Below are 26,969 nucleotides of genomic sequence, written 5' to 3' on the forward strand. Positions count from 1 at the left end.
TTAATGTTTTTATTTATTTTTGCGACAGAGAGAGACAGAACATGAGCCGGGGAGGGCCAGAGAGAGAGGGAGACACAGAATCGGAAGCAGGCTCCAGGCTCTGAGCTGTCAGCACAGAGCCCGATGCGGGGCTCGAACCCACAGACTGTGAGATCTTGACCTGAGCTGAAGTCGGACGCTTAACCGACGAGCCACCCAGGCGCCCCAACAGGAAACTTTTGAAGTGAAAGAGATTGTAAGCACGTGTGCAGCAAGGGGCTTAGACTAGGTGGTCCCTGAGATTCCTCTTAACATTCTTGTCCTTTGGTTCCAATGACCATGTCTAAGAACATGGGGAAGTAGTCTCGGGCTCCTTGGGGATTTCCTGCTGTGCTGGAAATCTGACCTGGCATAATGAATAATGTGGTTATTAGGGCTTTCTGCCTGCCTGCCTGCCTGTCCTGCCCTTCCCAGTCCAGGGCTCTCTGATGAGCTACGAGCAGGAGTGATGCTTGGGGAGAGCTCACTAGGCTCCAGAGGCACCCAGACCACCCCAGATTTGCAACCTGCATTTCCAATCCAATCAGCCCTTCTCCTCCAGCTTTTACAAATGAAGGTTCCCCCATCGTGAGAATCACCTAAACTATTGCTTGGTATTCCTTGCAAGGTCCTGGGAGCCAGAGAAACCATGCCTAGAGCCAAATGAAAAGGAAGAAAGCAGAAAGAATGAGTGAGAGAGGGAAGAGAAGAGGAAGGCTCTTGCAGACCTCATTTCCTTCTCTCCTAGGGATCTGATGCATCAGATCTCACATTAGTTAGCTTGGTAGCTTTTTTCTCCGTTTGGTTTAATATTGTCAAGGGAAAACCAAGTTGAACGTGAGCAACAGAAGACTTAAGCGCTCTATTTTAATCCTTGAGCAACATATTTCTGAAATAATTTTCAGAAGGCGTTTAGACTTTCAGGAGGAAAAATCTTTATCTTCAGTGAATTACTATTTATTGAGGCTTTAATAAATGTTTGTGTGTTTTTTTGCTGGCAGGCTGCTTTTTGTAGCCCATTAAAGTGAAGATTATCTTTAGAAGAGGAAAAGCACCAAGTCTGGTTTTTCAACCCGGGTAGAAACATGGGTAGAAACCTCCACATGACCAGTTTTAATCTCACCTGCAGAGGTGGGTTTTGCTACTTAATGATATATTTTAGAAATGGATATGACACCAAAGTTCGTCCGTAAATAGAGCTCAGAGCAAAGGGAATAAAAATCACAAATTAGATTCACTTGCTGCATTAGGTAGCAGGAAGTTTCCAATCTTCATCCAATTTATGCCACAGAGGATCAAGCAGTGATTCTAGAACCTGCCTTCTCTGGGAGGACAGCTGGGGCAGGCTCAGTCTGTTGTGTGTTTGCTTGTTTTCTCTGTCCAGTCATGTGAAGGAAGTTGGCTGGGAGTTTTTCCCTTTGTTATTGTTGCCTAAGACACAATTGGTGCATTATACTGGAGCCTTTTGAAAAGCCGGTGTACGGCTCAATTGCTTGATTTCCATTGTGCTGGAATGGGACACGGTGTAGCCTTAGGGGGCAAGAGATCCTCTCCAGTGGCATGGGAGAGGGGTTGCTGTCTATGGAATTTTTAGAGAGTATGCCAAAATCTGCACAGGCCACACACAATTCCCAGGGGCCTTTGGACTGTTTTCATGCAAAGAATTACCCTTGGCTCTTGATAACTCAGTGTCTGAAATCCCACCATGGGGAATTTAATGTGGGAAGTGATGAGCTGGGGAATCTGTCTTCCTATATGTTTCTGAGCCTATAAGAAGGAAGGTAGGGATGACAGGCCCCAAATGCAGCTTCTATCATTCTGTGTCTTGATGTTATGGACAGAGCACGGGCTTCTAAGTCAAAAAGATCTGGACTTAAATCTTGTCGGTGACACTGACCAGCTATGTGGCAGAGACTACCTGGTCCAGCTCACTCATCTGTAAAATGGAGGAGAGCACGACCCAGCTCGCAGGATGGCAAAAGAGATGATATAAAACAGTTCAAGTGAGTTTCCATGAGCAAATATTTGTGGAGCACCCATCACGCATCAGGCACAGATCTGGACACATAGAATGGAGCAGTGATCAACACTGGTACATAGAGACAAGACATGGTGTGACCAGCAGACCAGTCGGGGGCCTCATGCTTTGCTTCTAGAAATCCATTATCTTTCTCCCCAAATCATTGGACTCAACCATCAAAACTTCCTGAAAGCGGTACAATTACAAAAATGTAGCAAGACTGCCAGCACTTCATAGGAATCTGTAACCTGGTCTCCGTGTTTGGGACTGACAGCAGCCAGGACCCACAGCCATTAGCTAAAGGATGGGGTGCACTGTTAGGGTGCACAGTTGCAGAAAGGGCCACCCCAAGGGCAGGATGAGTCTGAGTGTTTAGAACTCCACTAGCAAAGGAAATTATGCATTGTTAATAAAAATAATGGAGTAATTTACAACAGAGACCACCATGTGGGAGGGAAAAAGGTACCCTCTACATCTGCTCATATGCCTGTAAGAAATCAGGCTGCCACTTGTCACCCTCAATACCATTGAGTCACAACACCTGGGATTGTCTGCCTCGTGTAACACACACAACAGCCAGGTTTATGTCCCAAGCGCTGTGCTAGATCCCAGGGATATAGCAATTACATTAACACAGTTCCTCACCCTTGACAAGTTTATGATCTAGAACAGAGGTTGCAAAACTTTTTCTTGAAAGGGCCAGGTAGGAAATATTTTAGGCACTGTGGGCCACGTAGTCTCTGTTACAACTATTCACAAAACACAGCTGTAGATAATATATGAATTACAACGCACAGTTTCTTTACAAAAAGAAGTGACAGGCCATCTCTGGTCCATGGTTTGCTGACCCCTGACTTAGAGGGAATGACGGATATGTAGCCAGAGAGTGTCAACAAAACATGGAAAATGCCATGATAGCAGGGAATGGGCACCTAACCTAGCCTGTGACTTTCAGATAAGACTTTTTATTTCAGACCTTGTATCTGCAACCGCACGTGCACATTGCTCATTTCTTGCCCTTTTGCAAAGAGCAGATCTTCCAAGGACAACTACCTCCCAACTCAGGAGGCTACTGCCAAAGTTCAGGGTGGGGGACCCAAACTTGAATAATGATTTTAGCAGCAGACTGGAGAGGAAGACTTGAGATAGCAGCTAAAATGGGTAGGATACAGTGACAGAATATGGAGAAGGAGGGAATGAAGGATACCTTGGCCGGTTACCATGTTTCTGAGTAGGGTGATTGGGCAAGTATTCACCAAGAAAGGAAAGTTAGGAGGAGCCTAATTTTACAGTAAGAAGATAGGTTTTCTTTGGTTGTGGGAAACGGAAATGGAAGTGCCTAACGGGTGTTTAGACATCCCTGAGTCCTGAGGCTTTCCTGTGAACTATTAATAGAGATAGATACCTGATCGCCCTGCCCCCTGCCTTGTCCCTCTCAAATCCAGCCTTACTCAGTGGCTACAACGTTCTACCTAAAATGCCAGTCTGACTGTGGTACTCCCCAGTTCAGTGCTCTTGAGTGGCTTTCCATGTGCTGTGGGATAAAATTTCAATTCCTTCACTTGGCCTGAGAGGTTCTCCAAACTTGGCCAACCTCTCCAGCCTTCTCTGTGACCACCCCCTGCCTCCTGGGAGCTCCTCCATGAGAAGTCAAGACCTTACACAGGCCAGGCTGGGGGATTTGTTAACCCAATGCAGATAAGGACTCAGACTTTGTCCCTGGAGGACTGGGACTTTCTCTATTGGCAGAGGAATTAGGATGGGTATCCTCTCTGGTGGAGGAGCAGGATCTCAGTTTCAGCCCAGGAGTCACTAGCAAGACTGCAAACCTCAGCTGGCATTTCTTCCAACTGGTTTTCACAGTCACAGCCTTTCATCAACATGCCCTGAATCCTCAACTCACAGTAGAAAGGAGAGCACGGTCAGGAGAGAGGCCTCCTTCCCCATTCTGTCCTCCCATTAGCCATGCCTGGTGAACTCCCAGTACCAGGGAAATAAAAACCAGCTCCTCCTCCCACAAACTCCAGGGACCCCATTAAACCCAAACTGCCTAGTATTCACATCACTGCTCCTGAAAAAGGAACGGGATCGATTTTCCTCGGCTGGGGAGCAGAAGCTGGCAGTTTAGAGCTGAAGTTTAGACCCATCAGACATCTCTTCAGAAGAGGATTCGCTCTCTGTGAGGCTCCTGGCATTTATAGCTGATGCTTAGGTTGTCAAAACAGTGGTAAGGGGCGAAGCAGCTCCTCAAAGATTATAGGTCAAAGAAACAAAAAGGAAAGTTTTTGGAGAAGCTTTTATAGAAAGGATCATCACTGACAACAGGCTTGTTTCTAGTTGAGCAGACACAGAGTTTGGGAAAAAAAGCTTCCAGCTGTCTGTGCAATATTTCAGCCTTTATTTTGCATGCAGGGAGGATTTGCCTTCTTACCTGCTGGGTTGGGTTACCAGCAGTATGTGAGAAAGGGTGATTTCAGACCACCTTTCGTGGTTCAGTAAACTGCAATCTTTCCCTTCTGGGCTAAAGATTCTAAAGAACCTTTACCTCTCCCGTTTGCTCAACATTCAATGACTTTGCGGATTGGGAGTGGTGCCCTCCACCCCAGTGAAAGCAGCCGGCTTTGCCCCAGCACCCATGCTGGGTTTTCTCCAAGGTGTATGCCTTTCCAGAGTATCTTTTATCCAGCCTTGAAAGGTACCACCCGCCCACGAGTCGAGCCCCAGGAGAAATCTGTCTGGATCAAAATATCTGCTTTGCTTTTATTCCCAAGCCCACTTTTGCCTTCCCCTCCCCCCCTCCCCCCGTGACAACTGTGACCCACTGCCCCCCAAACACTGCTGTCCCCAGGTCATATGTGACACTTGGTGAGATTTATTTCTCTGTACACATTAGCAAAGATTTTAGAGTTCATGTCCCAGAACTTATTTTCTTACGGAGACTAATAAACACTTTTTAAACCCTTTAAATTGCCAGAACAAATACATATCAAAGAATTTGCTTATAGCCTCAGTGGCCCTGTGGGTAGCTAGCGATCTTAAAGCTTGCAAGAGGAAACAGCACAACTAGACGCTCAGGCTTTGGCTTCCACACCTCAGTCCAGTCCTGTTCTGCTCCCTGACGCTATTCCTTCACTGTCCTTTCTTCTGCTTCTTTTCCTGTGCTCTTGTGCTTGTATGGAAAAGTCCAGGCAACAAGAGAAGGACTTTTGCTACAGGGATTGCTAGTGCCATTGCCTGGATTATTAATTATTGTTGATAGTGAAACATGGGTTTCGGCAATTGGTGCAGAGTAGTTACTTACCCTCCATTGTAGGCTCTCACTTAACTGTGAAAGTATTTGTAATAAAGCTAATAATGAGTGAATGGCAGACATTATCAAAAAGGAGATTTTATTCTTAAGATGGTTAATACACAGTCTCTCTCCCCTATCCCTGCCACCCCTTCCTCCTTTCTTTCCTTACTTTAATCCTTTTTTTTTTTTTTTTTTAACATACCTAAAGTGCACTAACCATCTCTTTGTTTACTCACGCCCCCTTTTGGGTGAAATGCTCTGGCCTTCCCTGAACTTCTTCACCTAGGCTGCAGTAGTGATGCACTGAGCTTAAATCCTTCCCCTCATTCATGTACAAGGCCCTAGGCTGTCACAGTAGAGCAGTCCTGACCACGGGTTAGCAAGCAGAGCCTCACAATGGCTCATGGGTGGCCCACACTGGACCTTGGAGGCTGAGACTGGAACCCTTGGATCCCATGTTTGGGAAGTGAACATGTCAAGCTTGTTAGGAATTACCATGCATGACACCAGACTGTAGAATTTCAAGGCAAGTTCTAGGAGTATGAGCCCAAGGAAAGATGCACGGTTGAACTGGGAGGACCACCTGGCAAATGTCCCTGCACCCCCTTCTGCTAAGATGTCGCCTGATGCTTTGAGTAGCCGCTAAGGATACTGAGGGAAGGTGCTAGAAGGGTATGGTTTGCAGAACCCCTTGAGTCACTTTCACCCTCCCTCCCACTTCTCCTTTACCCTCCCTTCCTGAGGAAGGTGCTGCGGATGAGCGCTGGTGCCCAAGAACATAACTTAACCTGAGTACCCGATCTCTCCAGCCTCCCTAACGATCCAAGTCAAGAAAATCATTGCAATTTACAACCCCTCCCTTGTGGTACTGCCAAGCCTTTCTCTAGAAGGCTGTTTTGTATTCCCTCTGGACCTCAGCCTGCAGTGTTTTCCTTTGCATATTAAAGGATGAAAATCGAGGTGATGGACACATTCTCTCAGCACCAGGGAGTCAGCTGCCAAGGTTTTCTGGTGGACTCCACCTCTTCCTACGACCTTTTATTGCCAGTCTGGTCTTCACAGGGAGAATGCAAGAGGGTGCATATGTTTCCCTCATTCTCTTCTCTTCTGATGATGAATCACCTGGGAAGTGACCAGGAAAAAAGAAAGGGAAAGTCACAAGCAAGTGGGTCCAAAGTACTGTTGATTTTACAAGATTTTAATGCCGCGCTGGACAGAGGGAACAAATTGTGTTTTATATTTAACTGCAGCAGGAGACTTTATGCTTAATAGGTTTTTTAATATAGTTTGACCTAATACTGTCAAGAGAAAAACTACATTTGTTCCCACCTTACACTCAGGACATGATTTCTGCAGATAAATAATTTGTAATGCAGTTTCTATTACTAAGACAGTGTTTCACACATCTGTTTTATGTTTCATTAATGGTACAACAAATGAAACCATCAACCATCCTGCTTCTCTGTATTAATTCAACCTATAAGAAAAATGTGTGAAGACTCTAGACAGTAAGGCCGATTACTGTGTCAGGGAAATCTACTAGTTTACTTATGGATCTGCGATGGTTGCCAAAGCACAAATCACCGTCCTGGCAAATGGCGATCCAATTTACGTTTTAAATCAAGAACTAGTGCCGTGGTCTAATCCACAGCGGGGCAGTTTAGAACCCATTAAGTCCTAATTTAACTTAATCTCCAGTACCCTACTGATGGTGAATAAGTCAGTTGGAATTCCAAGCCCCAGTGGGAGAGACGTGTTGGAAAGAAGGTGGTGAATGGGACTCTCCACCCTTCTTAAGAAGGGGGCAATCTTGAGTTGCCCCAAAGAGACTATGTTGTCTTCTGTAGTGGTAAATCGGAGAGGAGCACTTTATTGCGTCTCTCGTATTAGACCAGTCTTACAAAAGACATTCACAAAAGTGGGTGGGAAGTTCAGGTTCAGTTGGCTTGAGGTATAAAGGAAGTCAAAGGCTGATCAGCCATTTAGTTCTGAATTTAGTACAGCCTTGACCACTGTCCTTCACATCCCTCAAGGTTTTGATGCCCATGAGGTGCTCTGTAGACCATTTCTTTTGCATCTGTGTTCTGATAGTAACAATGTGTTTATATTAGGAAGGTCCTATCCCTCCCTTGGGTTTCCCTTCTAGCTAACACATATGCCTGTAGAGGAGTTAGCTCAAGTTATGGAGCATTCTGGTTTGGGCTTAAGGGACATAGTTCTGCAGAGAGTATCTCAAGCCCACCCACTTTACTGGTTCCCTTTCCTTCAGTTCCGTTGAATAGTGCCTTTCATGACTCTTACTGCTGGTCTCCAATATCCAAAATGTCTTTATCTATGGTATTTGCCACCCACTGACGCCCTGCATACTCTTTTGTCTTAGAACATTTTATAAGGTCCTTTTGTGTTTGGGGTACGGAAGAAGTCAGAGTTGGAATTTTTGCCTTCGTTGCATTGGCAGTGCAAAGACTGTGTTCTGTGATGCATAGCATGTTCATGTGGGATGACGTGTATGTTTTAGCAGTAACTCAGACAGCAAGATATTGGGAGAACCCTGCTCTAGATGGGGTGTTAAGTGTTGGCCTACCAGAGCCATGTATCATGATATACTAAGGAACACAAAAGAGGGGCATCTGCTAACCTGGCCTGGCTGATTATGATCAGGAAATGTTTCAGTGGAATAAAAACTTTTAAAATGACAGTTGACCAAACTAAGAAGCATTAAGCATGGGAGGATAGATGGAGACAAAGATGACAGCATAAGAGAAACAGGGAAGAAGTGACAGGAGAGGTAGGGGGGCACTGGAGTCTAAAGTTCAAGCAAGGAATGGCAGGCATTAATCCTGGAGGACTGGAAGGGGCAGGTTCCTGCAGGTTTTGTGAGCCATGGCAGGAAATATGTACCTTCTTCAGTAGGTAATGGGGTAATACTGAGGGGCTGGTGCAGGAGAGTGACAGGCACAGTCTGGTTTTACCATATGGAGGAATGACAATCAGGCTGGTGTATTCAGTAGTCTAGATAAGAGGTAATGAGGGCCCAGACAGTGGGACTAGGGGATAGATAGAGGAAAGAGAATCAGATTATTTTAGAGGGTGGGGTCCCCAGTAGGCCAGGAGGACAGGCACTTGGAACAGGCAAGGGACATGGATACACCCTCTTGTAACAGATCACTGAAAGGACAGAGCTGAGACTCCAGGGACTGCATTAGCCAGTGCCTGGATCAGTGCAGAAACAAAGAGGACCTAGAGCCCATGCTCTTTGCCCATTGCCCCTGAGTTGGAGCTGGTCCTAAATTGAGGTGAACTGATGGTCTGGCAGGTGGTGATGCCAGCAGGTCTGGGGTGGAAAGTGAGGGAGGCCAAAGGCAGAAGAATCAGGCAGGAGCCACAAATCTAGGAACGGGGCTGCAGATGTCCTGTCACCTTCCACCCCCTCACAGCTCTGAGAACCCTGCAAAGTAGCCTCTGTGTACTGAATCTGTTCAACCTGCCCCTCTCAACAAAGGACACAGGTTGGGGCTCACACGCCCTCACATCCCACTGAGGAAGTCTTGTGCAAAGGGGGGAGAGGTCACTTTGTAGCACCAGCAGGTGATCCAGATCTAACTTTTCCAGAGACAAAAGGGACTTGACCGATAATATCCCCAAATCCACGAGGATGGTTCTTCTTTTCTTTCTTTCGCTGAAGAATAGGTGGGGAGCAGGGGGCAACACAAAGAAGACATTGATGTGGCTCATGTTTATGGAGATTACAGTCTACGGGGGGGAGATAAGGTAGGCAGGGAAAGAGCATAAAACATGTGTTCCTGACCCACTTGTGAGGCAGTGCTATAGACATTCCAAGGAAGGAACGGTGAATTTCCTGCTGTGGACATCATAAAGGTCCAGTGGAAGAAGTGGCATTCAACTGGACCTTGATGCGTAGAGAGGACTGACCACCCAGGTGGAAGGAAAGGTCCAGAAAAGTCTCAGACACAGCGAAGTTCAAGTAATGCTGAACAGATTGACTTGTTAACTGTGAAGGGCATAAAAGGAAGCTGAGGGCTGAACGGTGGGCCCAGAGGACCTTAAATATCAGACCCACAGTGTGTACTTGATTCCATCAGCTCCAGAAAGCTGGTGGGTCATGTTGAGAAAGGTAAGGTATTTTCAGAAAGTATCTGGTGGAAACTGATGTTTTGCTCGTGATGTGGCTCTAAATCTTGAGAAATGCCCCACTTCTTAATTTTTCCTGCTGTTGTAAATGCAAATAGTCCTTTCAAGCTTGCAAAAACCAAGTTCTGCTCTAAATGTAGTGAGCTATTGACTGACTTAAGTTTTTCCTTTTTTCTTTCACAGAAATGCTTATTGTGCTTAGCTGATAAGTCTAAAGGGACATGGGCCCAGCAGGTCCCAATATGAGCCATATTTGGGGACATAGAGCATTTGTGGAAATGGAGCTTAATAATATAGATAAAGGACTCTTGTGCAACAAGCACAATGAAATATTCATCCCATCATAAGAGTTAGAGTAAAAAAATAGAAGTACCGCAGGGATAACCTGGAATCACAGAGAAATGTTAATGGTCCCTTCTGATCCACAGTCTTAAAATAGAACACCCCAAAGGTGACAGCCATCCTATGAGAAGGGGCAAAAGGAAAGGGACATGGGATAGAGATTCCTAATACTTGGTAACAAAGCCCCAGCTGTCCCTGGGATTAGAGACAACCACCAAGGTCAGGCATGGGTTTCAAAACAGATGCAAGGAAGATGAGGACAGTTATTCCCCCCAAGATCCGATAAAAACAGGAAATGATGCTTTCCTTCTTAGATTTCTCCTTTCCTTTATTGGTTGGAATTGCCTTCATCGAGCATTTAGATCCTCTTGTGTCTGTTGAGGTTATTAAAGCCTCTATTTTTGTCCAAACTTTTTTTTATTTATTCTGTCCTTTCTCTCTAGTTAGTCTTCATGCTTGTAAACTGGTGTCCCCCAGGCCTTCTTGGTGTGTAGACACATAAGATGTCTCATTAACCCAAATAGTTTAAGACATCCTGTTCCCATGAGCCTCAAGCCCTCCTTTCTAAGAATCATGTCCTCACGGACTTCTCTGTCAGCTTGTCACATGCCACTTGTTGCTGGCCCACCCAGTCAATATTCTCTGCCCAGGCAGTGGCTTCAGGAAGCCATGCCGTTGCAAGGACTAATTAGACTTTTCCTGAGGATGAAGATGTTCAGGCCAGTGGTGCTGGTTCCCTAAGTGATTCCCAAGCTTCCAGTCCTCAAGGTCCCAGAGAGGTGCAGGGTAGCCCCACACAGCAGAAATCATGGCCTTCCAGGGCACCATGCCTCTCTTTTCCACCAGGCCTGTGTAGCATTGCTTATGCCCATATCACACCATTTTCCTTCAGCTTCTATCTCTCCTGCTTTGTACCCAAGGGATAAAAGAGGGACTAGATGCCATCCTATCCCCTGCATTGTTACCTGTCTACCATCTCTTTATCTTATATCCTAGCTCAAAAAACATTGAACAACGAATACATGAAAAGTTAAAAAAAAAAAAAAAACTACATATATTCACACTAAAATGCTTTCTTCCCCCTTCATCTACCAAAACACAAATGCTCTCGTACATAGCAGCTCATGCAAATAATCAAGGAACATATGCCTTCCAGCCCCATAAATAGCCAACTTAAAATTTCATGCGGGGCTCACCTAGCCATCCCCTGCTACACGTTAAACAGATCCCCTCCCACTTTGTCATAATGCTGGTTGTACATAGTCATTTATAGCCTAAAGCCACTTTTCACAATTGGCACTACTCTGGTGTCAACTGTTGAAATCTGTTTGCCAAAACACTGCCTCGTACGAGGCTCTAGTTTGTTGTCGAAGCACTGCTCTTTGTCGTGAAAGGACAGTTTACCATTTTGGGCCAAGAACTGGGTTTATAAGTGTTTATGTAGCAATTTGTAAAATAGCATTTTAAGATGACTTCTGCGTCTATGTTGTTAGGACAATATTTGCCTGCCGCAGAATGATGAATTGGAAAAAGCATGAGCTTTGGTGTCAGATAGACACAGGTTTGAATCCCAGCTTTGCCATTTACTGTCCGTGTGAATTTAACTTATCTTGAGTCTCAGTTGTGAAAAAGAGCCAGTAAAATATTGTCATGAGGGTTCGATTAGATGACATATGTAGGGTCTTAAAGAGACTTAGTATATCGTGGCTACTATTACTTATTATTAAAACACCATTGCATTGCCCAAGACTGCAGGAAAAAAAAACATGTTTAAACACTTGGGATAAACCAAGGATGCTATATTCATGGCACCCATGCCACTTTTCCCTATTTCCACGCATGGAACAGACATCATTAGTCAATAATCATACTTTTTCCCAATGAGGCTAAACTTGCCCTCAGAATCTTCAACACAGTGTTACAAGCAACCACCACTGCTATTTATTAAACAAATAAAAATACAACTTTTTAAGTATACGTATATCCCATGTAATGTTTGGGACATGCTTAAACTAAATATGTATACTAAAACTATTATACCAAGACAGTATTTGTTAGTTTTCTGCAATTTAAATGTAATGGAAAACGTTGTGTTTTATCTGGCAACTGCTGCTGTTTGCATGTTAGTTGAATCTGATTTGCCATCCCTGACCTCTACCTTAAACTTGACTTTGGGGGCACCTGGGTGGCTCAGTCAGTTCGGCATCTGACTTCAGCTCAGGTCATGATCTTACAGTTCGTGGGTTCAAGCCCCATGTTGGGCTCTGCGCTGAGAGCTCAGAGCCTGGAGCCTGCTTCAGATTCTATATCTCTCTCTCTCTGCCTGTCTCTCTCTCTCCCCAAAATAAATAAATGTTAAACAATTTTTAAAAACCCAACTTTGGGCTGTCAAATGATAAAGACTCAATTATAACTAGTTTGGGGGATAAAAAGTACTGTATTGGCATCCATGGCTGGGAATTGCAGGGTGGGTCTAGCATCAGACACTGGATTCAAGAGCTCAATCAGTATATGAAGTCTCTGTCCCTCTCTCTGGCTTCAGACCTGCTTCCCTGTTGGCTTCTTTCAGCAGCCTGGCTCTCTCCACCTGGCAGGGAAGAAGTCTCCCCAGGAACAGATTTATTTATTCCCAACTGAACAACAAGGGAATTTCTTTTTCCCAACATCTTTTTATCAATCCGGGCAATTCTGATTGGCCTTGCTTAGGTCTTGTGCTCACTTCTATAACTGTTGACATACAGAAGGGCATGGGTCATGGAGCATGGGTCTTTGTGTATTGGGGGGAGGAGGGGTTAGATTAAGGTACTTCAGGATCACCTGACATGGGAGAAGTACCATTAGGGAAGTACCATTAGGGAGAAGTACCATGGGGGAAGTTCCCCATTAGGGAAGTACCATTCCCTAAAGAAGCAGGCTGTGCCAGGCCGAAAAAACCTGACAGCGGTCCAATTCCATTCTGAATTGTCTGGGTGTTGTTGTTGTTGTTATTGTTTGGATTAGAGAAAGTCTTCAATATACAGGAAAGTCACAATCTATAATTGAGATACAAATGTGCAATCAACTGTAGTAAGCCCAAGGTGTGAGGGCACTTCTGATGGTAAAAAACCCAAGTGACATCACACTAGCAAATGTCTTGTTGCACAAAAATGCCAAGAAAAATAGAGATTTTGTGAATGATTGACAGGGACAGTAAGAATTGCTGGCAAATGCTCCTTAGGGAAGCATTTTTGACTCAGTGTTGGTTTTTAAACAGTTCTGAAGCATGGAAAAATCCCATGTTTTTCTCATGCCTTTGAAGCTCCTGACTGTCAGCACCCAAAGGACTTAAAACAAGGTGCTTTAAAGAGTTCTCCTTCCTCAAGCATTTGGAACTGTACAGTGTGGGGAGTAGAAGCAAGGCTATGTAGTGAGACCACCAGGGTTTGAATCCCAGCTCCACCACCTGCTGGCTTATGAACTTGGGCATGTTCTCTGATAAGGCAGGTCCAGCACTCCTGCAATGAGGTGAGCTGCCCTTGAGACAAGAGTCATCTCCAGGACAGGAAGGGAAGGTTTGGGCAACAAGGTCCAAGAGCAAAAAAAGGTCTCCATAGAAAGGGCTGTGGACAGGGAAGATGACACAAACTAAAAAGACCACCCATTTAAGAAAGTGAGCCCTTGCCACACCCATCCTCATCACCATATGGAATCCTAGGATCTTGTGGAATACTTTGTATACGCACTATCTATAACAGAAGATCTCGAAGAGGGAGTTATTCAAAATGCTATAGGGAAACAGAAGACATGGGGAAGAAGGGATAAGTCCTGAGGGCCTTGAATATATATTTGCCCCAAAAAAGTGACATCTAAGTCTGACACTGAAGGCTGAGTATGAATCCACCAAGCAGAACAGAGAGGCATCAGCCATGCAATCATGGAGGCATGAATATGCATGGTGACATCTCCCAACCTTTTTTGACTCTTAAACCCCACATGCTGCATGCTCATAGGCCCTCCTGCTCTGATTTGAAAGGGAAAATAGGTAAGTAATTTTATGTGTTGGTTTTCTCTAAAAAGTTAAGAATCAAAACAGACACCATTACCTTTTTCAATGACACAAATCTCCTGAGACATCATTATGAATCCCAGGAGAACCACTTGGGAGCTCTTAGACTCTGGCATGTCTGGACAATGTGAGAAGTGTGGGTATACTAGACTAAACAGGGAGTGGGGGAGCAGCAGGGAAGGAACACACAAAAACAAAAGTACCTGGACTGCAAGCCCTTACATGCTGTGTAAGACTAATAACTTGTTTCTAAGAAATAGAATATGGCAAAGGTAATGGGATATCGCTTCAGAGGTTGGATTACTAAAAGACTGTGTCCTCTGTCTTGCGGGCCCTCTCTTGTCTTCTTGCTTGCTCCCTCTGATGGGAGCCAGCTGCCATGTCTGAGCCACACCAGGAAGAGGCCCACATCACAAGGAGCTGAAGAGATGCTCCAGCCAGCAGCCCGTGGTGAGCTGAGGTCCTTAGTCCACCAGCCCATCTTCCCAATAACCACAAAAGTGAGTTTGGAAGCAGATCCTCGCTCAGTCAAACCTTCAGATGAGACTGTAGCCTGGCCCATGCCTTGACTCTAGCCTTCTGAGAGACCTTGTAGCAGAGGCATGTAACTTAGTTATATGCAGATTGAGTTGGGGTAATTTGTCCCACAGCAGTATACAACTAACACAGTCACTAACATTTATTAGCTCACACTCCCTTCCAAGCACTTTGTTCGTATTGTCCATGCGTTAGTGATCCCATGCATTCTTTAGGGGGAACTGTGTGAGCTACAGTAATGATCCCATTTTACAAATGAGCATCCTGAGGCTAAGCTGGGTTAAGCAACTCTTTCAAGGTCAAACAAGTACTAAGTGGTTGAGCTAGGATTCTAATTTTAATCTTTCTTACCCCAGAATGTTAATTCTGAGGCACTACACTTTATATTGTCTTAAATGCAGCAAAGGTCTGTGGAGGTAGTGGGATAGGAAGGAGGTGGGGAGTCGTGGGCTTCCAGAAAACCCCTCATTAAGTCTACAGAAAATTGGAGGAGAGTAACTAAGAGCTGATAATTTTATTTCACCTTTAAAGGCTGTTAAGCACAACATACTATAATGGAATTAGTGACCTTATTAAAACATTTACTCACACATTACTACTTGATAAAATTATGAGTTAATAAATCTTTTTATACCTACAAATGATACAACAAACCATTCGTCTGAAGGAGAATCATCTGCTTATACCGACTCTCTGGTTTATTTCAGAGGTACTGGGAGTCTTTAAAAAGCCAATCAGATTTTGGGAAGGAAGGGATCTTCTTAAGATTCCCAGTTCTCTGTAATCCAGAAGGACACTGCCAGATGCCCCTCATGCCAGCCCCACCACCCACCATTCCTCTGGCCCACCCACCATCTGTTCATCTGGCATAGTGCTGGGAATGCCCTCCTTAGCCAAAAATATCTTCACAGTTGCCTGGGGAGAATAGTAGGTTGGAGAGAAGTCCAGAAATGGAAGTGAGCAGAAGCAAAGGAAGATCGTCTGCCCTCCAGTTTTGCTGGTGCAATGTGAAACCTTTCAGGGAAGAACAGAAGGCTGGGCATGAAGGGGGGTGGGGGGGGGGGTTCAAAGCACCTGGTAGCAGGTGCAGGTGTCCAGGAGAATGGGGGGGAAGGACAGAGCATGTCCAAGATGGCTTCACTAGCCTACAGATAGACATCTCCTTTCTCACTAGGCACATATCAGGTCTCCTGCTTGAGTCCCCTCAAAATCCCCTTTCTGCCACTACTCATCCATCCCTTTTCACCCTTCCATTTAGGAGCTCCTCCCTTCTCCTTAACCATCTCTAACAAAATGGCTGATAGAAAATTTCCCAGAGACACCCTGGAATTAGCCACATATTGTAAAAGGAAGGTAGAAGGAACTTTTGACTGACTAGGATAATTAGAGAGAAGGAGGTGTTGTTAAAACAAAACTAGTCCAAGTGTGGTACAAAATGTATGAGAATGTAAATTTTTTAGTTAAAGTTATTTCCAACATTCAAGAACACATTTGTCATCCTACAGAAGTCATCTAAATGTGTAAACATAATGCCATACTTGAGGAGCACGGAACATGATATAAATTGCTTGAATAAGAAAGTGGCCAAAAGTTTAACATCTGTTAGAAGTGATTAGTCGTGGTTACCTTTTTCTCGGCTGAATTGTTCTTTTGATGTTCCTCATATTAAAACTGGAGCCAGGCTGGGCAGAGGGATAGCACCCTCCCCACGTGCCTGCTCTCCATCTCCTCTCATTGACAGCTACCACCCTCGTGGCAGTGACACATTCCGTGGAAATCAGCAACTTGCTGCAGAGTTAGAATTGGTTGTGCACCTGTTACATGTCAGCAGCATCATATCACCTTCACGTACATTTCTTTCGGGCTTCATAATGACCCTAGGGTTTCCACATTTCATGGAGGAAGAAACTGAGGCTTGGTGAGATTAGACAGTTTACCCCTGCTAGAAAGCAATGGATAAGGAAGTGAACATAGGCAGCCTGTCTCTGGCATCCACACTCTTAGCCCTGGCGTGGCTGCCTGCCCTGGCGATCTGCTTACCTTTCCTTTCTAGGGTGGATCTCCGTGTCTCTGGGAGGAGTCGTTGGCGGAGGCCTAGCTGTGGACCTGACACTGGGCAAACTGCAATAAATATTCATTGCATTAAATCTCAAACAATGGGATTTATCTTAACTATTTGCAAATACCCTGACAAATTTCCGCTTTATAAATCATAGTCTGTAACCATATTAATCCTCCCCTGAACAACACAAAAGTAGGTGGCCAGGTGAAGACCTTTTGGCACTGTTTTGGCCTCAGTTGCCCTGAGAGCAGAGTCTCTTTTGATAAGTGGCCCAAGAAAACAGGAAGGGGGGATCCCGGGAGAGAGAAACACAGGAGGAAGGGCAGCTGATTCAAGGGTGAGTTCTGAGTTGGATACAAGTATGGGCCACAGGGGCTCTGTCCCACCAGGATTCTGGGTACCAGGAAAGACAGAACAGCATTTATCCATAGGTTCCATCCTCCACTGGTCAGGGGTTGCCCCCCTGGGGTACCAATGCCCCTCACCTCCCAGGCTGCACCTACAGGTGTCCCGAATCCGAGAAGCCTGGGCAGAAAGTGAGAGGTACGTGTGGAACTAAGGCACGGCCCTGGCAGATCACATCGCTAGAGAAGTAGGTGGACAAAGAGGATATGGGGCCACCACAGATTACATCCAATACAGGCCTTGTGTGGGCTTGAAATCTTCAGGGGACACGGCAGGTGCTGGGCTGGAAGGAGGGCAGAGGTACTGGTTGGAATGCCAGATGGTACTGGGAGGTCTAGCCTAGCCCTATTTCAGAGATATTTGGAAAGTGCATTTTTTTTTTTCACTCTCAAATCAACAAATTAGAAGTCTATTCAAATTAAAAACTTCCTTTTAAATGCAAATAAATGAGAGAGGCCAAGGTTCATTCTATAGGTCATTCAAACCTATTGTGAGTGCTTTAATGAGATTGTCTAGAATCACAGGGAGTCCAGCCAGGAAGCATCAGCTTGGGTGGAAAATAATAGGAGAGGGATAAAGAAGCGTAATAAATGACTGTCGTACCTGGTAAATGTGAAGTAGGGTGCTTCTTGGGCTGAAACCGTGGCCATCCCTTGGAAAGCCTATGTAAATGTATCCGGGGGCCTGAGCAGCGACGTGGAATATACCACTGTACATTAGTATTAAGCCTGCTTTTCTTGAGCTGTCTTCTGAGAAGTATAAAAATATACTTGGAAGGGGCAGATGACACATTCCTTATAACTTCAGAAAAGTTTTAGAAATCTCAGTCTTGTTTACAATAAGCACTTTTTGTTTCCTGGGGAAAGCACTGGGCTATGCAGGTAACTTGGAGTTTGTCAAAAAATGACCTCAGTTTTTAGCAAGTTGGTTGTTCAGAGCATAGGTAGGGTGCAGGGGGGAGGCAGGACAACAGGATCCCAGGCTCACACTTCCCAGAAAACATTCTGCTGGAAGAGCTGCGGTCACTGGGCGCAGGAGCAGGGGAAGCAACTGGCACCCTCCACTAGTAATAATTACAGTACTCAATGGTGGCACACTCTAATAGAACACGTATTGATGCCAGGCGCTGTTCCCGGTGTCTTATACGTATTAACGAAGTAACTAGGTCCTTTCATTATCTGTATTTTATGCGTAAGAAACTGAGGCACAGAGACACAAAGGAACTTGTCCAGGGTCACACAGCTAGTAAATGCACGGCAGAGCTGTGAATCACATTCAGGCCGCCAACCTGCAGAGTCCCACTCTTGTGAGTCCTGACCATAGACATAGTCAGGGAGACCCATGTGACTCCATTGTTGGGGAAAGTCCGGGACTAGGAGGCAAACACCTGTGAGCACACCAAGCTCAGAGCGCCTGGCAGAGGGGGTGGGGCTGGGGGAAGCCCATGGCATCCTGGGCGTTCACGTTTTTCCAGCAGAAGCCCAACAGAGAAGAAACCCTGGATTATATTCCCTGTGGAAAAGTAGGAATGTGAGCCCTGTAAGGGCCTGACTCCTCTTCTCTGCCTTGTGTGGAGGCATGGTTGTGCTTGTGTGCAGTGTGTCCCAACACTTCCCCCCACGTGTGCGGCCGCCTTGGTCCAGGTCCCCAGCGAGTCTCCCTGGGGCTGCTGCAGGGCCTCATCAACGGTTTTATTCTTGCTCCCTTCTGTTTAGCAGACACCACGATCTGTTGGAAATGTCAACGAAGGCATGCCACCCCTTGGCTTAAAATGTTTTAGTGGCCTCCCATTGCACTTTCAGTAAAATCTGAGTCTCTTGCCTTGGCCCAGGGAGGCCATGCACCTTTCTCTCTCACTCTGACTTCACCTCCTGTCCCTTTCCCCATTCCTCTTGGTGAGACAGTCAAACTGGCTCTATTTCCGGGCAGCCCTAGGCCTAAAGAGAGGCCTTTCCACAGCCGCCCGTCTTGCCTGGGGCATCTGCCCAGCCCTCAGCCCGGCTGGCTCCCTCTCACTCCCTGCTTTGGTCTGTTTAATTAGGTGCAGATCTGAGTCAGTCCTTCTGTTAAGTATGCAGCAAGTCGTCACGAGGAGACCACGCAAGGCTCTCCCCTCCTTCCCTGAGAGATTATTTGCCTCTCCTTCCTGAACCCTCGCTCTCATCCCCCACTCCCCACAGAGGGATCTTGATTGGCTCTAAGGTCCCCTTGGGAAGAATGTTGTGATGTTTCTCCTGCATGTTTTCGGTGTACATAAAAGGCATTTTCGTTCTCTTTCCTGCCTTTTTTACTCAACAGTACGACTGCTGGAGCTAACCACGTCTCTGTTCCTCCGGCCCGCTTCTTAGTGCTCTGTGGTAATCCAGAGCAATCATTCCTAGTGATTCCTGCCCCCCACCCGCCCGCCCAACTCCCTCCTGTTATAAACATTATTATAATAAGCATTCTAGAACACGTTCTCTTATGGACCTGAGCACTGTTATTCAGTGGAACAACATCTGGGAAAAACAGTAGCCTCCAGCAATCTGTATCTACACTGCAGACTTGAGTTCAGTGTGCTTAGGAGCCACACAAAGACCTGAAAATGGGGGCACGTTCCAAGCTTGTCTGCTGGGCCAAGCAAGCTCTCTCGGCCCTGTTACTGCTCACATTTCTAGGAAGCTGGCCTCCTCTCTTCCCCACTCCAGCCACAGTGCCCCCACTACCTATTCATGCCACTCCCCTTTCTTATGCCCTCACTGTCCATCACTTAGACTCTTCAGGCTCACCTAAGGATGGTCATTTTCCCCTTGGCTGTTGTCCGCCCTGACGCAGGAGCAGCTTCTCATATGCAGGGAACGTGGATCTAATACAGGTTTAGCAGTAATTGTGCGGAAGAAGAGCATCTAATGAGAAATGAGATAGTCCTGTCATTTTCTTAAAGGTCACCTCCCTTGTGCAACTTCCTGGGCAGTTTCTGAAGCCTCATTTTCTGGGGTATTTTTTTAATGTTTGTTTATTTTTGAGACAGAGACAGATCATGAGTGGGGGAGGGGCAGAGAGAGAGGGAGACCCAGAATCCAAAGCAGGCTCCAGGCTTTGAGGTGTCAGCACAGAGCGTGACACGGGGCTCAAGCTCACAAACCATGAGATCGTGACCTGAGCTGAAGTTGGACGCTTAACCGACTGAGCCACCCAAGTGTCCCCCGAAGCCTCATCTTAATGGCCTGATGTTCCTGAGGTCACGTCCCTCTGTGTTCTGCCCTAGAAAGAAGTCAGCACCGTCCCCTCCCCTGCTTCCAACCCTTTGTTTTATTGGTTAGTTCAGATTCTTCGTCTTGGCTCCAAAGCTTGGCTCCAAAGCACAGTCTGGGAGCCATGCTGCCCTAGCTGTCCTGTGTAAAGTCCCCGAGTGGGGCTCAGGATGTGGTGTCCGCAGTCTCAAGTTCATTTCTTTAGCAGAAGAACAACTAAGCCAACATGAAACAAGGAGGCTTTTTCTGATTTCTGGGACAGCTGCCTCACTTCGATTGAATTATATTGAAATAACTTAGGTTTTAGGGGGATCAAATGAAGAATGTTTTCTGAATGGATTCAAAATCAGCTTCTGTTTGCTTGAAGATTTACAGGAGGTTCATCAGTCAGCCAATAAGTTCTGGCCTAAATTTGTGTCTCCTTTCAAAATGATTTCGAAAGCCCACAGCCCCTCAGCAGATTAAGGGGGAAGTCAGGAGCTCATTCTTTGTAAACCCTGCTGCACATCTGAGCTGGTCGTTAGTGAATTTCAAATAGCAGTTGCAGAAAGAAACCAGTGTAACCCAAGTTTTTCTGTGTCCCTGTTTTCACATTCCCCAGGAGAAACCTAAACTTCTTTTCCAAACCCTAAGGTGTCATTTAGATTGCTGTCAATGAAACTGTGCTCCCTGGAGATGATTTTACTCCGAATCTTTTTCATGTGTGTTTACAGAGGTGCCTGGGTCTGTGACTTTGGTTTCTGAAAACCTAATACCTGGCACAAGGAAATTCCTTAACAATCTCACCACATCTGTGTCCAGACATTGCTGATATCAAGAAAAGGGGTATGTTATGGTGCTTTGTTCTAGTTTCCTCATGTCAGTGAATCAAAGTAAAGATGGTAATGATAAAATAGCTAAGATAAATTGTGTGGTTAATAAGTGCCAGATCCTGTGCTAAACTCCTATAATCTCATTTAATAGTCTAAACTTCCCAGGAGTGACATACCTAAAGCTTTGAGACCTTGCATAACTTGCCCAAGTTCCAATGACTGGTAAGGGGCAGAGCTCAGTGTAAGTTGCAGTCCAATTCCAAAGCCACTTCTCTTAAGTACTACATGTTTCTCTCCCCTAAAGTACCATCAGAAGGTTCTCAGCATCCTTAATAAGCCCTAACAAATGGGGACAAGTTTTTTCATAGCCCATTTTCCTTAAGTTTTTAAGAAATGGGATCTTTGTTGCTCTTGTGAATTCATCTCAAGACATGGAATGTCAGGCATTGCTAATGGAAAGAAAAAAACCCACTAATAAATAAATAACCAAGTGAGTGTTGCTTTTGCTCTAAGTGCGTTTTTAAGACTTTTTTTAAACACCTAGAGGACACTTCAGTGGCCATAAACTGTGTAAAGAGTTAAGAATATTGAACCATACAGGAGTAATTGTTTTTATATGATATGGCATTCAGGGATGAATTTAGCAGCGAGAATAATTCTCCATTTGTAAAGGCATGTTTAAGGAAATAATGGCTTACCAACTGATAAGGAAAGGGAAAACAAAATGTCTATTCCCATTGCTGCTCTGTTCCAAGTACACAGCTGATTTGTCCTCGGCTTCACTGTGTGAGGAAGGAGTAAGCATAAGAGCCAGAAAATTGGGGTATTTGAGGTCACAGGAACCTCACTCTACCATAGTTGGGCCATTTTCTTTCATCCACTCAAAACTACTGCTTGACCACCTGCTATGTGCTTGGCTCGCTACTACACCCATAATATAACCTTGGTGAACAGCACAGAAACAGTTCCTGCCCTGAAGTCCTTGTGATTACCCTTGGTGTCATTTCACTCCTAAAACTTAGACATGCGTGTATGAAACTGTTTCTCTACAATTCAATTTAATTTGCTTCTCAAATCTTCACATCCTTTTGTCAATAGGAAACAATCTTGCCAAGTCAAGGTAAAACTCTCTTCCTTCTGGATTAAAACAGAGTCTCTTTTGGGTGAAGAATTGGTTCAAGTTTTCTTTCCTCTCCTTTCTCTCTCCCTTGGGAAGTATTTTGAGTTCCAGGGGACTCCAGGGGGAAGTGAGGTCTCATTCACAATGGTTTGCTGTCTACACGGGCCTTCAGTGGGTTGAACTTCACCTTAGTTTGTCCTCATCCTGAGGTTCTGGGCTTCGCTCCTGGTATGCATGCTTTCACAATGGTCTCTGGACTCTAGGAATAACTACTTGGAGTCTTCCTTATCCCAAATCCAGACCACTTAGAGTTAGCCCACTGTCTCTTAGGATTCCTCTATTCCATGGGTCTAGAGATGTCTGTTATCTGTTTCCCCATCTTCCCTGAGAATGATAGTACCTCCTGGGGCCTCCCCCAGGCCCATCCACCTGTGTCCCTTACCCACCATTGCTACCTTTCTGTGAGGCTTTCTACATGGCTTTCTGCTTCTGTGGGTTATCCCTGGGAAAGCAAGACACAGGTTTCGTCCACTCTGGAGTCCCCACACCCTGACTGAGGCAGGGATCGTTTACTGGGGGGAGGGGATGCAGGACCCCCTTTTTGTCTTGATTTTTTTTCCCATTCCCCAAACTTCTCTTCAGCCTAGAAAGGACTTTCAATCTCCAACTGAGCAGTAAGGAAAACCAGCTTTTACATCATCATGAATTCTTTCAGAAATACTGTGTGTGGCGTAAACTTTATATGCTATTCTCTTCAGGACCCAAGTTTTTGATGGTCAGGACCCCTTTTCTTAACTAGATAAATTGAACTTTGTCAAAACTAAAAATCTGTTCTCAAAAGATATTGTTGAAATAAAAGATGGACCACAGAGTAGAAGATATTCATGATACGCATATTTGACCAAGGTCTATCTGCAGAATCTATGAAAAACGCCTACAACTCAACAATGCAAAGCCAAATGATCCAATTTTTTTAAATGGCCAAAAGCCTGGAATAGTAACTTGATAGAGAGGTTCTATGAATGGCCAATAAGCTCACAAAAAGATGCTGAATACCACTGGTCATCAGGTAAATACAGATTAAAATCACTATGAGATACCATTTCACATCCTTTAAAATGGCTAGAATCCAAAGTGCTGATAATCCCAAGTCAGGTAAGGGTGTAAACACCTAGAACTCTCCCACAGTGATGGTAGGGGTATGAAATGGGTCAGCTACTTTGGAATATAGCCTGGCAATCTCTTAAAAATTAAACATACTTCTACCCTATGACCCACCAATTGCTAGCTATTAACTTAAGAGAAATGAAAATACATATCCACAAAAATTCTTGTACAATAATGTTCATAGCAGCTTTATTCATAATAGCTAAAAACAGGAAAGTTCAGGGGCACCTGGGTGGCTCATTCGGTTAAACCTTTGACTTCGGCTCAGGTCTTGATCTCACGGTTCGTGGATTTGGGCCCCGCGTCAGGCTCTTTGCTGACAGCTCAGAGCCTGGAGCCTGCTTCGGATTCTGTGTCTCCCTCTCTGTCTGCCTCTCCCCCACTCGGGCTCTGTCTCCCTCTCTCAAAAATAAATAAAACATTAAGAAAAAAAAGTAGGAAAGTTCCAAGTAGCCATCAACAGAGGACAGGATAAACAAACTGTGATGTATCTGTGCAATGGAACACATCTTTCAATAAACACAGCATGGTACAGCAAGTGTATTTCTTTTCCTTATGGTTTTCTTTTTTCAAAAAAATTTTCAATGTTTGTTTAATTTTGAGAGAGAGAGAGAGAGAGAGCGAGCAAGCGAGTGAGCAGGGGAGGAGCAGAGAGGAATCTAAAGCAGCCTCCAGGCTCTGAGGTGTCAGCACAGAGCCCATTGTGGGGCTCAAATTCATGAACCATGAGATCATGACCTGAGCCGAAGTTGGATGCTTAACCAACTGAGCCACCCAGGTGCCCCTTCCTTATGATTTTCTTAATAATATTTTCTTTTCTCTGACCTTCTTTGTTGTAAGAATACCGTATATAATACCCATACAAAATACGTGTTCATCCACTGTTTATGTTATCAGTAAGCCTTCCAGTCAATAGGCTATTAGTAGTTAAGTGTTTGGGGAGTCAAAAGTTGCATGTAGATTTTTGTGTGGGGATTTGGCACCCCTAACCCCCACATTGTTCAAGGATCGACTGTAATTCTATCTATATAAAGCTCAAGCACAAACTATATTATTATAAGTCCGAAGAGTGGGTGGCTCTCCTTGGAGGCAGTAGGGAGACGCTGGACCAGAGACACCAGGGAACTTACTGAGTGAAAGAAGTGTTCTCTTTGTTAAATGCAGTGCTGGCTACCCAAGTGTATACATTTTTCAGAACTTAAACTTTATACATTTTACTGTATGTAAACCCTGCATCACTTGATACAAAGAAGAAATAGGCTGCTGCTGCTTCTCCTTCTCCTGCTTCTTCTTCTTCTGCTGCTGCTGCTGCTGCTGCTGCTGCTGCTGCTGCTGCTGCTGCTTCTCCTCCTTCTCCTCCTCCTCCTCCTCCCCCTCCTCCTCTTTCTCCTCTTCCTCCTCCTCCCCTCCTCCTCCTCCTCCTCCTTCTCTTCCTCCTCCCCTCCTCCTGCTCCTCCTCCTTCTCCTTCTCCCCTCCTTCTTGTCCTTCTCCTTCTCCTCTTTCTCCTCCTTCTCCTCCTTCTCCTCCTCCTCCTTCTCCTCCTCCTCCTCCTCCTCCCCTTCCTCCTCCTCCTCCTTCTCTTCCTCCTCCCCTCCTCCTCCTCCTCCTCCTTCTCCTTCTCCTTCTCCCCTCCTTCTCCTCCTCCTCCTCCTCCTCCTCCTCCTCCTCCTCCTCCTCCTCCCCTTCCTCCTCCTCCTCCTCCTCCTTCTTCTCAAAGCAGAACTCTTGCAGCTTTCAGCTTTGACTTTCAAAGCTATTGATTTGTGCTCTGATTTTGAAAATAAAACATTCAGAAAAGAAGTTGATTTTTTGTTTTTGTTGTTTAAGATTGTATATGCTTTTTGTTGTTGTTTAAGATTGTACCAGAATGGGCAGTAGTCAGGCTGGGGTTAGGTGTACATGGGAGCTTGGAGGTGACGGGAAGTCAGTGTCACTGACGTGGCCAGTGTGATAAGACATTGTCTGCTCACAGCCCACTGGGTGAGACAGATCCTAAACATGCAAACAAATAAGTAATGTGTAATTATAACTTCTGGTAAGCGCTATGACTAACATAAATAAGTTGCAATAATAGAGAAAAATTTTGGAGGGAAGACTACCTAAACAGAAATACTTCTCTGATGATATGATAGTGATTTTCTTCTCATTAGGAGTTCATATATTCTTGCTTTTTTGCATGACTATTAATTTTTTTATTGGATGATAGTTGGGAATTTTGTTTTGTTGGGTGCAAGATATTTTTGTATTCTTGCAGCTATGCTTAAGCTTTCTACTGAGATTCAGTGAAGTAACGTGGAAACATCTTGATCCTTTGGTTTCTTGCTTTTAAGCTTCCTTAAGAAAGGCCAGAGGAGCATTTTGTCTAGGACTAATTGTGCTCTAATTCTGAGGGAAAGTGCTTTTGAGTATGCTTCTTAAAGCCTGCCCAATGCCCCATAATTATGAGGTTTCCCACTCTGGCTAGTGGGAAAAGGAACTATTCATGGTCCTGTGTGATCTCCGGTAATCGTGCCCTCAGTACGAATGCTTTGGTGCTGCTTTCCCCAGCCTCAGACAAGTTCCTCGCATGTATGAACTGATTAGTACTTGGCCGAAGACATGATGGGACCCTTTACAGGAGGCCACAGGTGTCTGCCATACACTCTCTTTTCCCGTAATTTGTTCTAAGATCTCTGGCTCCTTTGGCCTCTCTGGACTTTCCACTGTGTCCACTCAACTCAGGGAATCCCTGTGCCTTGACACAGAAAGCAATAAGGGAGTAAGCTGGAATCTTGTAGAGTTTGTTTCTTCTATTTCCTATTACACAAGATTCACTGGGCTTCGTTGCTTGATGTCCAATGTCTTAAAAATAATCATTTCATGTATTCTGTCCAGTTTTTAAACTGTTTCCAACGGGCAAGGTAAATCTAGTCACTATTACTACATCTCAGGTGAAAGCGTTCCAGTTTATATGTATTTTTTTTTTGAGAGAGAGAGAGAGAGAGAGAGAACAAACACACACAAGCAGGAGAGATGCAAAGAAAGAGGGAGACAGAATCATAAGCAGGTTCCACGCTCAGTGTGGAGCCCAGCGCAGGGCTCGATCCCACAACCCTGAGATCACGACCTGAGCCAAAATCAAGAGTCAGATGCTCAACTGACTGAGCCACTCAGCCATCCCCCACAATTTATATTTTTTTTAATTTTTTTTTTTTTGAAAGAGAGAGACAGAGCATGAGCAGGGGAGGAGCAGAGAGAGAGGGAGACACAGAATTCGAAGCAGGCTCCAGACTCTAAGCTGTCAACACAGAGCCCAATGCGGGGCTCGAACCCACAAACTGTGTGATCATGACCTGAGCCGAAGCCAGATGCTCAACCGACTGAGCCATCCAGGCACCCCCACAATTTATATTTTTAAAGACTGCTTTGCTGTGTGAAAAACCAGAGGGCAAGTTATTTCTCTGTGAACGTCAGGGTTGTTTGTTTCTTAATCAGTAGAATATAGACAATATTGGTAAAGCCTACCTCATAGTGCTGTTGTGAAAATTAAATGAGCTAATACCTAGGGTGTGTAAAGAAGATTAATTGCACCCTTCCTCCATGGCATAAAGATGATACATAATTTAAAGACTATCCATTTTACGTCCCCAGTTATAAGTACTCAATTAATGTTTGTTGTTGAAATTTCAGTCTGCTTCTAAAATGGCAAAATGATCTACACAACAGTGACATCAAGGCGTCAAGTCAAATAGAACTGGCTAAAAAGCAGTAGCAGCATAGGAGT

At 45.0% G+C, this 26,969-nt stretch overlaps 1 long non-coding RNA gene across 1 annotated transcript in view; it reads left to right on the forward strand.

The window, feature by feature from the left end:
* LOC123602357 overlaps positions 1 to 20,927 on the forward strand; it is a 42,128-nt gene extending 21,201 nt beyond the window's left edge. The window contains exon 3 of the long non-coding RNA XR_006714455.1: positions 20,820 to 20,927. This is a non-coding gene — a long non-coding RNA (uncharacterized LOC123602357). The remainder of the gene's footprint in view (positions 1 to 20,819) is intronic.
* The last annotated feature ends 6,042 nt before the right edge of the window (positions 20,928 to 26,969 follow it).

The sequence above is a fragment of the Leopardus geoffroyi genome, chromosome D1 (genome assembly GCF_018350155.1).
Source record: "Leopardus geoffroyi isolate Oge1 chromosome D1, O.geoffroyi_Oge1_pat1.0, whole genome shotgun sequence".
In the NCBI taxonomy this organism is placed as follows: domain Eukaryota; kingdom Metazoa; phylum Chordata; class Mammalia; order Carnivora; family Felidae; genus Leopardus; species Leopardus geoffroyi.